The 10,903-nt window shown below is 39.0% G+C and overlaps 1 gene segment (V, D, J or C); it reads right to left on the bottom strand.

The window, feature by feature from the left end:
* Nucleotides 1-6,415: 6,415 nt before the first annotated feature.
* Nucleotides 6,416-6,820, bottom strand: LOC306789713 (T cell receptor alpha variable 20-like). The segment is given in 1 exon: nt 6,416-6,820.
* Between the last annotated feature and the right edge of the window lie 4,083 nt (nt 6,821-10,903).

Here is a 10,903-nt window from a genome sequence, read left to right as displayed (position 1 = left end):
ATATATACATATATATATATATATATATATATATATATATATATATATATATATATATATATATATATATATATATATATATATATATATATACATATGTATATATATATATATATATGCATATGCATATATATATGCATATATATATGCATATATATATATATGCATATATATATATATATATATATATATATGCATATATATATATATATGCATATATATATATATATATATGCATATATATATATGCATATATATATATATATATGCATATATATATATATATATGCATATGTATATATATATATATGTATATATATATATGTATATGTATATATATACGTATATATATATATATATATGTATATATATATATATATATGCATATATATAGAGCGAGAGAGCTGAGAGACTAAACACGTTTTACATCATTCCTGAGTGTTTGAGTTTTATCATTGAAGAGAAACAACAATCATATTCTGGGTTATTTAACAACGGTCACAATTTCAAAACGTACAGATGCAAATAATTCATCAATAAGACGATCGCATTCCGCCAGTAGAAATAGATCCTGAGCTTATAAACAGAACACAGGACACAGTTTAACAGACTACAGAGAGAAACACATTACAGTGGTGATCACTGTGTCTTTATTCGTTATTAGTATTAGTAGTTACTGTTATTAAGTACAGTGATCATGTGAACAGACACAAAGATCTCAAAAGTCTCTCCAGCTGTTAAAGCTGACTGACAGCTGATCCAGCTGTGATCAGCTGATCCTCCGTCATCAGAAACAGACGTCGCTTCACGTGACGCAACTGAGGAAAGGACGTTTCATGTCTCCTAAAACATATTTCCTCGTTCCTCTCTCCTCACATGGTTACCTCCATGCATCCCTGGTGGGAGGGACTAAGACGCAAGGAAAGGACCCAAGTGTGGGAAACGGGGATGCAATTAAGGGACTTGGGATGTACCCTGTGAAGTGTCCATTAGCAACTGAACCTCTCTTGGCAGCTCCACTGCCATCGATGTGAATGAGTGTCTGATTGGGTGATCGAGAGGTTCACTATGAAAGAGTGTTCTGTAAATGCATTTACTATTTAAAGGACAGTTTGTTGTCTTTATTCTGAAGCTTAAAAAGAAGCCATTGTGTTAAGATGATCGGCAAGTTTAAGGATTATTGAACATTATCACAAAACACAGTTTTTCATATGGGTGTCATCACATACTGTTGAATATATACATGATTGAATTATGCGCATAATGCGATTAATCGCGATTAAAAACTGTAATCGTTGCCCAGCACTAGTTTGAACATAATTTGGTCCAAAGACAACATGTAAATATAAAATGAGAGGACCTATGATTGAACCCTGTGGAACACCACAAGATTTCACACCCTGTAATAATGGTTTGTGATGTTTCATGAGTGGATTTACATACAACAGTAAATGTATTGACACACCGTTACATATGATCACCATGAGTTTCAGATTTGAAATAATATGCTGAAACATGTATGATTTGAATTGTTGAAATAGTTTATAATTTTGAGTTCCTCACAAAAACAACTGACTTACTCAATTAAATTTCAGCTCCATTAGATTTCTGAGGATTTGTATTGACACTTGATTATGATAAAGTATTGAAATATTATCCAACAGCACCTTATGATCATAATTTAATGTTGAATAAAATAACACTTTCCCTCAGTCTCTTTTGTCTTTGGTGCTTCATTTCTCTTGTTTGTATCAGCTCTACAAAGAGTCCAGACTGTGTCATCACATACTGTTGAAGTTAAACAGAGTGAGACTCCCTCTAGTGGATGTTGTACAGTATTGTGTTGTCTTTGCTCCAAAGGTTTTTGTACAGAGTTTTGGTGTTTCCTGTCACTGTGGGCTGCAGAGCACAGTAGTACACAGCAGAGTCTGTCACTGCAGCAGAGGAGATCTGCAGATGGATTTGGTTTTGAGCCACTCTGATCTTGAATCCAGAGATTGAACTCCTCAAGATGCTTCCTGTTCCTAAGTGAGAGATGATGAACTCTGGTGGTTTTCCTGGATGTTGTCGATACCAGAATAAATAATCACCAGATGAAAGTTTGGAGTACTTGTAGGACAGAGTAACAGTTGTGTTTTCTAAACTGTTCTCTTCTTTCTTGACTGGAGTGAGTTCTTCACAGCTGACACCTAAAGGAAGAGATAACTCTGTTAAACCATTTTACAAAAGTCATTTACTGAAACATTCAGGAAATAATGGAATGAAACATTTCCTTAATGCAGAATCTAACAAACCTTTTAGAATCAGTAGAAACATCAGTGATGACAGCATGTTGAATGAAGGTAATGTTGATGGTTTGTGTGTTGAACTCTGTTGAATATAGAAGTTCCTCTCTCTTCTATAGTTCAGGAACATCTTAGCTCCTCCCTGAATCTCACACAGCACTTCACATGAAACAAACCAGCTTCAATAATTACTGGATTTTATTGGACTCTTGTTGGGATTCAGCAGGAGCGTGTTTGGTTATCAGCAAGTTTAAAACTAAATGATTGACCTTCATAAAATCATCAAGAATTTTAACAAATGTTGACAACGTGGCACCACCCTGAGATCAGGGACCAGAAACTGGCAAACTCAGATGCTGCCAGCCGTGGTTCTGATCTTTTAACTGATAGTTACAGTTCCTAACCTCACTCGCTGTGACTGATCTACACACAACACTATTACAGTAGATTGGAATACAACAGTAATTTATACAGAGCACTCACGGAAGTCAGCGGTCCGTAAACATATACAACAACACGTTAACAATACAGTAAACTTAAACAAAACAAGGTAATAAACACACTGTGACCTATTCTCTGCCCAGACACAAGCCTCTTACTGTGAGACGACTTCGTAGCGGTCGATGTGATTCTTTGAGTTTCTTGGTTAAACTCTGGATCCGGAGCTTCAAGCTGCGCGGTGATAAGTCCTCTGTATATCAGCGGACATTACTCTGAAGTTAAGGGAATTCTCGTCCTTTCGACCAGCAAATGTCGACTTGATTGGAAAGAGAATGTGTCCTTCTCTTCCTCTGAAGAATGCGTTTTCTTCCTTCTGCAGGCAAGTTGTCCGCTTCTCTTCTTCAGGAGGTCTGTTGTTTGTCCAGTGAATGTAGAACTCGTTCTAGGTTTTCTTAAAAGCAACAAAGTTGTTTGTACCTCCTTTCATCCAAATCGAGTTGGACGGGATGGCACAGAGCTGGAGGTAAAGCAGAGTTTTACAGTCTCAGGGACAGCAGGGCTGCAGCATAGGCAGCCCCCTGTGGTGCCTGTGGCCATCGTCCAATGAGACCCCAGTGTTGAGTTTGGACCAAAAATCAGACCCAGGTGAGATTTAACATCTCGTGGGGTTTGGTGTGATCTTAACTCAAATCAGGCTGTTGACTACCCTGTAGGCCCAACTCCCTTTGTTCCAACCACATGATGAAGTCCCAACACTCTTTCATCAAATATCATCAGCAACACAATGGAAACTGATGTTGTTTTTCAACATAATTTGATCCAAAGACAACATGTAAATATAAAATGAGAGGACCTATGATTGAACCCTGTGGAACACCACAAGATTTCACACCCTGACAGAACAACAGAGAAACTGCTTTTATCAAGAAAAGAACAAAATCAATCAAACCTTGACTCTGTGATGACAACCAGTTCATTGAGATACTTTATTGAAATTGTGTCATTTGTCAAAAGTGGATTTGAAAATAACGGTAAATATATTGACACACTATTACATGTGATCAGAACATTTTTCTGTTGTCAAATATTTTACTCAAATGTACTTTTGCTATTAAAATAGTTTCAGATTTAAGCTGTTGAAAACTTAAGTGAGTGTGACAGAGAATTGACCAACAATGTTTATTATTTGCTCTTTTAGATCTCGGTCTGTTTTGTCTTTAGTGCTTAATTTATCTTGTTTGTATCAGCTCTACAAAGAGTCCAGACTGTGTCACCACATACTATTGAAGTTAAACAGAGTGAGACTCCCTCTAGTGGATGTTGTACAGTATTGTGTTGTCTTTGCTCCAAAGGTTTTTGTACAGAGTTTTGGTGTTTCCTGTCACTGTGGGCCTCACAGCACAGTAGTACACAGCAGAGTCTGTCACTATAGCAGAGGAGATCTCCAGATGGACTTGATTTCTCTCCTCATTCAGTTTAGCAGTCAGTCGAGGGATTGGAGGTTTTGCTTCCACCACTGAAGGCTGGTTAGTATCAGTGATCAGGAGAAGGAACTGAGGAGCTGATCCAGGATCCTGTCGATACCACTGGAGATTCTGAGCTTTAACTGAATAGCTACAGGACAGAGTAACACTAAAGCCCTCTGATGAAAACACTTCAGCTCTGCTGGCAGTAATATCATCTTCCAAGGTGTTACCTAGTGAGGAAGACCACATGTTATGTTTAGAGATCTGTTCCAAAGTCAGAGATCCTTCATTTGAAAACCATCACTCTTTGACAATGTGTAAGTGAAAACAAATGCTGCTGTTAACTGTGTATGAATCAGTTATTAGTGATGAAGTGATGACATCTAGATTTGTGTCCTTAAAATGTTAACTTCTGAAGTTACATTTCAGGTTCTGTTGTCAAAAACATACGTACCTACGAGGGTTGAAAAGAACAGAACTGCAGCAAGTTTCTCCATGTTCAGAGGTGGAATGTTGTAACTGAGTGTTCAGTATGAACACGTTTTGTGAGTTGTGTTTGGTCTGATGTTCACAGCTGGAATCAAAGAGTTCTCTGCCATGAAGCCACCTCTGCAGTCAGTAGGAGGAGACTCATGTCAAGTTACTGTCATTTCTATAGTCCTTCATGGCAACTGTGTCTCAGGAGTGAAAAGAGTCCAGACTGTGTCACCACATACTATTGAAGTTAAACAGAGTGAGACTCCCTCTAGTGGATCTTGTACAGTATTGTGTTGTCTTTGCTCCAAAGGTTTTTGTACAGAGTTTTGGTGTTTCCTGTCACTGTGGGCTTCACAGCACAGTAGTACACAGCAGAGTCTGTCACTGCAGCAGAGGAGATGTTCATACTGATTTGGTTTTGATCCACTCTGATCTTCAGTCCAGAGATTTGTTCATTTCCTACTGTTCCTGAAGCAGAGTGAGAGATGATGAACTCTGGTGGTTTTCCTGGATGTTGTCGATACCAGAAGAAAAAATCACCAGATGAAAGTTTGGAGTACTTGTAGGACAGAGTAACAGTTGTGTTTTCTAAACTGTTCTCTTCTTTCTTGACTGGAGTGAGTTCTTCACAGCTGACACCTAACGGAAGAGATAACTCTGTTATACCATTTTACAAAAGTCATTTACTAAAACATTCAGGAAATAATGGAATGAAACATTTCCTTAATGCAGAATCTAACAAACCTTTTAGAATCAGTAGAAACATCAGTGATGACAGCATGTTGAATAAAGGTAATGTTGATGGTTTGTGTGTTGAACTCTGTTGAATATAGAAGTTCCTCTCTCTTCTATAGTTCAGGAACATCTTAGCTCCTCCCTGAATCTCACACAGCACTTCACATGAAACAAACCAGCTTCAATAATTACTGGATTTTATTGGACGGGATGGCACAGAGCTGGAGGTAAAGCAGAGTTTTACAGTCTCAGGGACAGCAGGGCTGCAGCATAGGCAGCCCCCTGTGGTGCCTGTGGCCATCGTCCAATGAGACCCCAGTGTTGAGTTTGGACCAAAAATCAGACCCAGGTGAGATTTAACATCTCGTGGGGTTTGGTGTGATCTTAACTCAAATCAGGCTGTTGACTACCCTGTAGGCCCAACTCCCTTTGTTCCAACCACATGATGAAGTCCCAACACTCTTTCATCAAATATCATCAGCAACACAATGGAAACTGATGTTGTTTTTCAACATAATTTGATCCAAAGACAACATGTAAATATAAAATGAGAGGACCTATGATTGAACCCTGTGGAACACCACAAGATTTCAAACCCTGACAGAACAGAGAAACTGCTTTTATCAAGAAAAGAACAAAATCAATCAAACCCTGAGTCTGTGATGACAACCAGTTCATTGAGTACTTTCATGAAATTGTGTCATTTGTCAAAAGTGGATTTGAAAATAACGGTAAATATATTGACACACTATTACATGTGATCAGAACATTTTTCTGTTGTCAACTATTTTACTCAAATATACTTTTGCAATTAAAATAGTTTCAGATTTAGGCTGTTGAGAACATAAGTGAGTGTGACAGAGAATTGACCAACAATGTTTACTATTTGCTCTTTTAGATCTCGGTCTGTTTTGTCTTTAGTGCTTCATTTTCTCTTGTTTGTATCAGCTCTACAAAGAGTCCAGACTGTGTCATCACATACTGTTGAAGTTAAACAGAGTCAGACTCCCTCTAGTGGATGTTGTACAGTAGTGTGTTGTCTTTGCTCCACAGGTTTTTGTACAGAGTTTTGGTGTTTCCTGTCACTGTGGGCCTCAGAGCACAGTAGTACACAGCAGAGTCTGTCACTGCAGCAGAGGAGATCTCCAGATGGACTTGATTTCTCTCCTCATTCAGTTTAGCAGTCAGTCGAGGGATTGGAGGTTTTGCTTCCACCACTGAAGGCTGGTTAGTATCAGTGATCAGGAGAAGGAACTGAGGAGCTGATCCAGGATCCTGTCGATACCACTGGAGATTATCAGCTTTAACTGAATAGCTACAGGACAGAGTAACACTAAAGCCCTCTGATGAAAACACTTCAGCTCTGCTGGCAGTAATATCATCTTCCAAGGTGTTACCTAGTGAGGAAGACCACATGTTATATTTAGAGATCTGTTCCAAAGTCAGAGATCCTTCATTTGAAAACCATCACTCTTTGACAATGTGTAAGTGAAAACAAATGCTGCTGTTAACTGTGTATGAATCAGTTATTAGTGATGAAGTGATGACATCTAGATTTGTGTCCTTAAAATGTTAACTTCTGAAGTTACATTTCAGGTTCTGTTGTCAAAAACATACGTACCTACGAGGGTTGAAAAGAACAGAACTGCAGCAAGTTTTTCCATGTTCAGAGGTGGAATGTTGTAACTGAGTGTTCAGTATGAACACGTTTTGTGAGTTGTGTTTGGTCTGATGTTCACAGCTGGAATCAAAGAGTTCTCTGCCATGAAGCCACCTCTGCAGTCAGTAGGAGGAGACTCATGTCAAGTTACTGTCATTTCTATAGTCCTTCATGGCAACTGTGTCTCAGGAGTGAAAAGAGTCCAGACTGTGTCACCACATACTATTGAAGTTAAACAGAGTGAGACTCCCTCTAGTGGATGTTGTACAGTATTGTGTTGTCTTTGCTCCAAAGGTTTTTGTACAGAGTTTTGGTGTTTCCTGTCACTGTGGGCCTCACAGCACAGTAGTACACAGCAGAGTCTGTCACTGCAGCAGAGGAGATGTTCATACTGATTTGGTTTTGATCCACTCTGATCTTCAGTCCAGAGATTTGTTCATTTATTACTTTTCCTGAAGCAGAGTGAGAGATGATGAACTCTGGTGGTTTTCCTGGATGTTGTCGATACCAGAATAAATAATCACTAGATGAAAGTTTGGAGTACTTGTAGGACAGAGTAACAGTTGTGTTTTCTAAACTGTTCTCTTCTTTCTTGACTGGAGTGAGTTCTTCACAGCTGACACCTAAAGGAAGAGATAACTCTGTTAAACCATTTTACAAAAGTCATTTACTAAAACATTCAGGAAATAATGGAATGAAACATTTCCTTAATGCAGAATCTAACAAACCTTTTAGAATCAGTAGAAACATCAGTGATGACAGCATGTTGAATGAAGGTAATGTTGATGGTTTGTGTGTTGAACTCTGTTGAATATAGAAGTTCCTCTCTCTTCTATAGTTCAGGAACATCTTAGCTCCTCCCTGAATCTCACACAGCACTTCACATGAAAGAAACCAGCTTCAATAATTACTGGATTTTATTGGACTCTTGTTGGGATTCAGCAGGAGCGTGTTTGGTTATCAGCAAGTTTAAAACTAAATGATTGACCTTCATAAAATCATCAAGAATTTTAACAAATGTTGACAACGTGGCACCACCCTGACATCAGGGACCAGAAACTGGCAAACTCGGATGCTGCCAGCCGTGGTTCTGATCTTTTAACTGATAGTTACAGTTCCTAACCTCACTCGCTGTGACTGATCTGCACACAACACTATTACAGTAGATTGGAATACAACAGTAATTTATACAGAGCACTCACGGAAGTCAGCGGTCCGTAAACATATACAACAACACTTTAACAATACAGTAAACTTAAACAAAACAAGGACATAAACACACTGTGACCTATTCTCTGCCCAGACACAAGCCTCTTACTGTGAGACGACTTCGTAGCGGTCGATGTGATTCTTTGAGTTTCTTGATTAAACTCTGGATCCGGAGCTTCAAGCTGCGCGGTGATAAGTCCTCCGTATATCAGCGGAGATTACTCTGAAGTTAAGGGAATTCTCATCCTTTCGACCGGCAAATGTCGACTTGATTGGAAATGAGAGGACCTATGATTGAACCCTGTGGAACACCACAAGATTTCACACCCTGACAGAACAACAGAGAAACTGCTTTTATGAAGAAAAGAACAAAATCAATCAAACCCTGAGTCTGTGATGACAACCAGTTCATTGAGTACTTTCATGAAATTGTGTCATTTGTCAAAAGTGGATTTGAAAACGGTAAATATATTGACACACTATTACATGTGATCAGAACATTTTTCTGTTGTCAAATATTTTACTCAAATATACTTTTGCTATTAAAATAGTTTCCGATTTAAGCTGTTGAGAACATAAGTGAGTGTGACAGAGAATTGACCAACAATGTTTGTTATTTGCTCTTTTAGATCTCGGTCTGTTTTGTCTTTCGTGCTTAATTTCTCTTGTTTGTATCACCTCTACAAAGAGTCCAGACTGTGTCACCACATACTATTGAGTTAAACAGAGTGAGACTCCCTCTAGTGGATCTTGTACAGTATTGTGTTGTCTTTGCTCCAAAGGTTTTTGTACAGCGTTTTGGTGTTTCCTGTCACTGTGGGCCTCACAGCACAGTAGTACACAGCAGAGTCTGTCACTGCAGCAGAGGAGATCTGCAGATGAAACTCTTTCGATGTTTTGTCATGTTTAAAAGACAACCCTGCTATTTTCTCTGAATATTCCGTGATGTGAAGCTGTGGAGATGAACTGGACTTCTGCTGATACCAGTAGAGGTTTTGTACAGATCCTGAATAGTTGCAGGAGAGAGTCACATTGTCTCCTTCCAAAGCCACCATTACATCTTTCAACGGTTTCACTAAATCCTCAGAGGACCCTGAAAAGAACAAAGATATGTTTCACCATTCATGTTTCTTAAAACTGAGTTCAATGGCAGACAAAGGTTCCTGAATTCTGAAATGTCTCATGAATCATGTCCAAGATCTCTTGTTAAAGTTGACTTACCAGTTTGAAACATGAACATCATCAAGCAAACTAAACAGAGCTGCATTATCTTCACTTGTTCTGAGTGAACAATAGAGAGAACACAGCAGCTCTTCAGTTCCAACATGAAACCTCAGCGCCTCCTCCTACTGTGGTCTGTTTACATTCAGAATGATGGAACTTTTAGACATGACAGTGATGCTGCACACATCATCATCATCATCTTCATCCAAGAAGGTCACACTGAAGGAGGAATCTGCAGAAAAGTTAATCTGCAGAGAAACAACTTTCTAGAGATTCTAACTGAACGGATGGAACCATGTGATTGAAGCAGACTCCTCCTGACAACATGTCAGTGATTGAGCCTGAATGTTACGTCTGTAAAATGGTCTTGTGTTCACTATCATACAGGTGGTTTGTCATTGAAGTTCATTTTTAGAGCTGTAATGGTTGGTGTTTCAGTGTCTGTGTGGACAGCATCTCAAGATATCAGAGAATAGTGAACAATGGAAGGAGCTCATTGTGTTCTAGTGAGGATGCAGTCAGTAAGTCCGTGTCCACTTATATGTGGTCCTGGTGTCTTGTGTCTGAACCATCATACAGGTGGTTTGTTGGCTGTGGATCTGCTGTTCATGTGGATCCTCCCACAGTCTTTCATTAGCAGCTGTAACCACAGAGACTCTGATCCAACAGGAATCCTCAGAATCCATCTGATATGAAGCTGTGGTTTGAATACCACTTCCCTCCTCTTTGAAGAGTAGTCACATATGTATGTTCAGCTTTTTGTACAGCCTCTTGTACACTTTGGATCACTGTGTTTCTAGAGCACAGTAGTAGAGAGCTGTGTCTGTCAGGGCCAGTCTCCTTATGGTCAGTGCAGCTGAGTTTCTACTTGTTTGAGATTCATATCGTTCATCAGGAATATATTGGTTTGTGTTATCTTTTGCTCCTTTCCGGAGAATAAACTGAGGAGCCTGAAGGTCAGAATGTTTGTACCAATACAGGTAAACATAGTCTGATGTTGTCTCATAGTCACATCTGAGTGAGACAGAGTCCCCTTCTCTTTTACTCACTTCATCTTCTCCAGGAGAGATTGTGTCTCCAGCTGTTAGTCCTGGAAAAAGTAGAGAAGATGAAGCTGTTAGACTAACATTGCTCATGAGGCTGAGAGGAGAAGACAGTGGAACATGTAGACTGAACTCTCGTTCATATCAATCTTTGGAAAATATTAAAAACATGTTCTTTCTATCTTACCAGAGAACAGAGCAGCAAGAACAATCCACAGCCAATGTTCCATCTCTACAACAAGCTTTAGATCAACAGGAGAAACTAGCTGATGTTCAACAAGTTCCAGCAACATCTTAGCTCCTCCCTGAATCTCTCCGTCTCCTCTTAGATCTGTATCTTCACTTCTCTCAGTTACTCTTCCT

Source organism: Melanostigma gelatinosum, assembly GCF_949748355.1.
Source record: "Melanostigma gelatinosum genome assembly, chromosome: 15".
Lineage (NCBI taxonomy): Eukaryota > Metazoa > Chordata > Actinopteri > Perciformes > Zoarcidae > Melanostigma > Melanostigma gelatinosum.
This window is presented reverse-complemented; position numbering and strand designations above follow the sequence as displayed.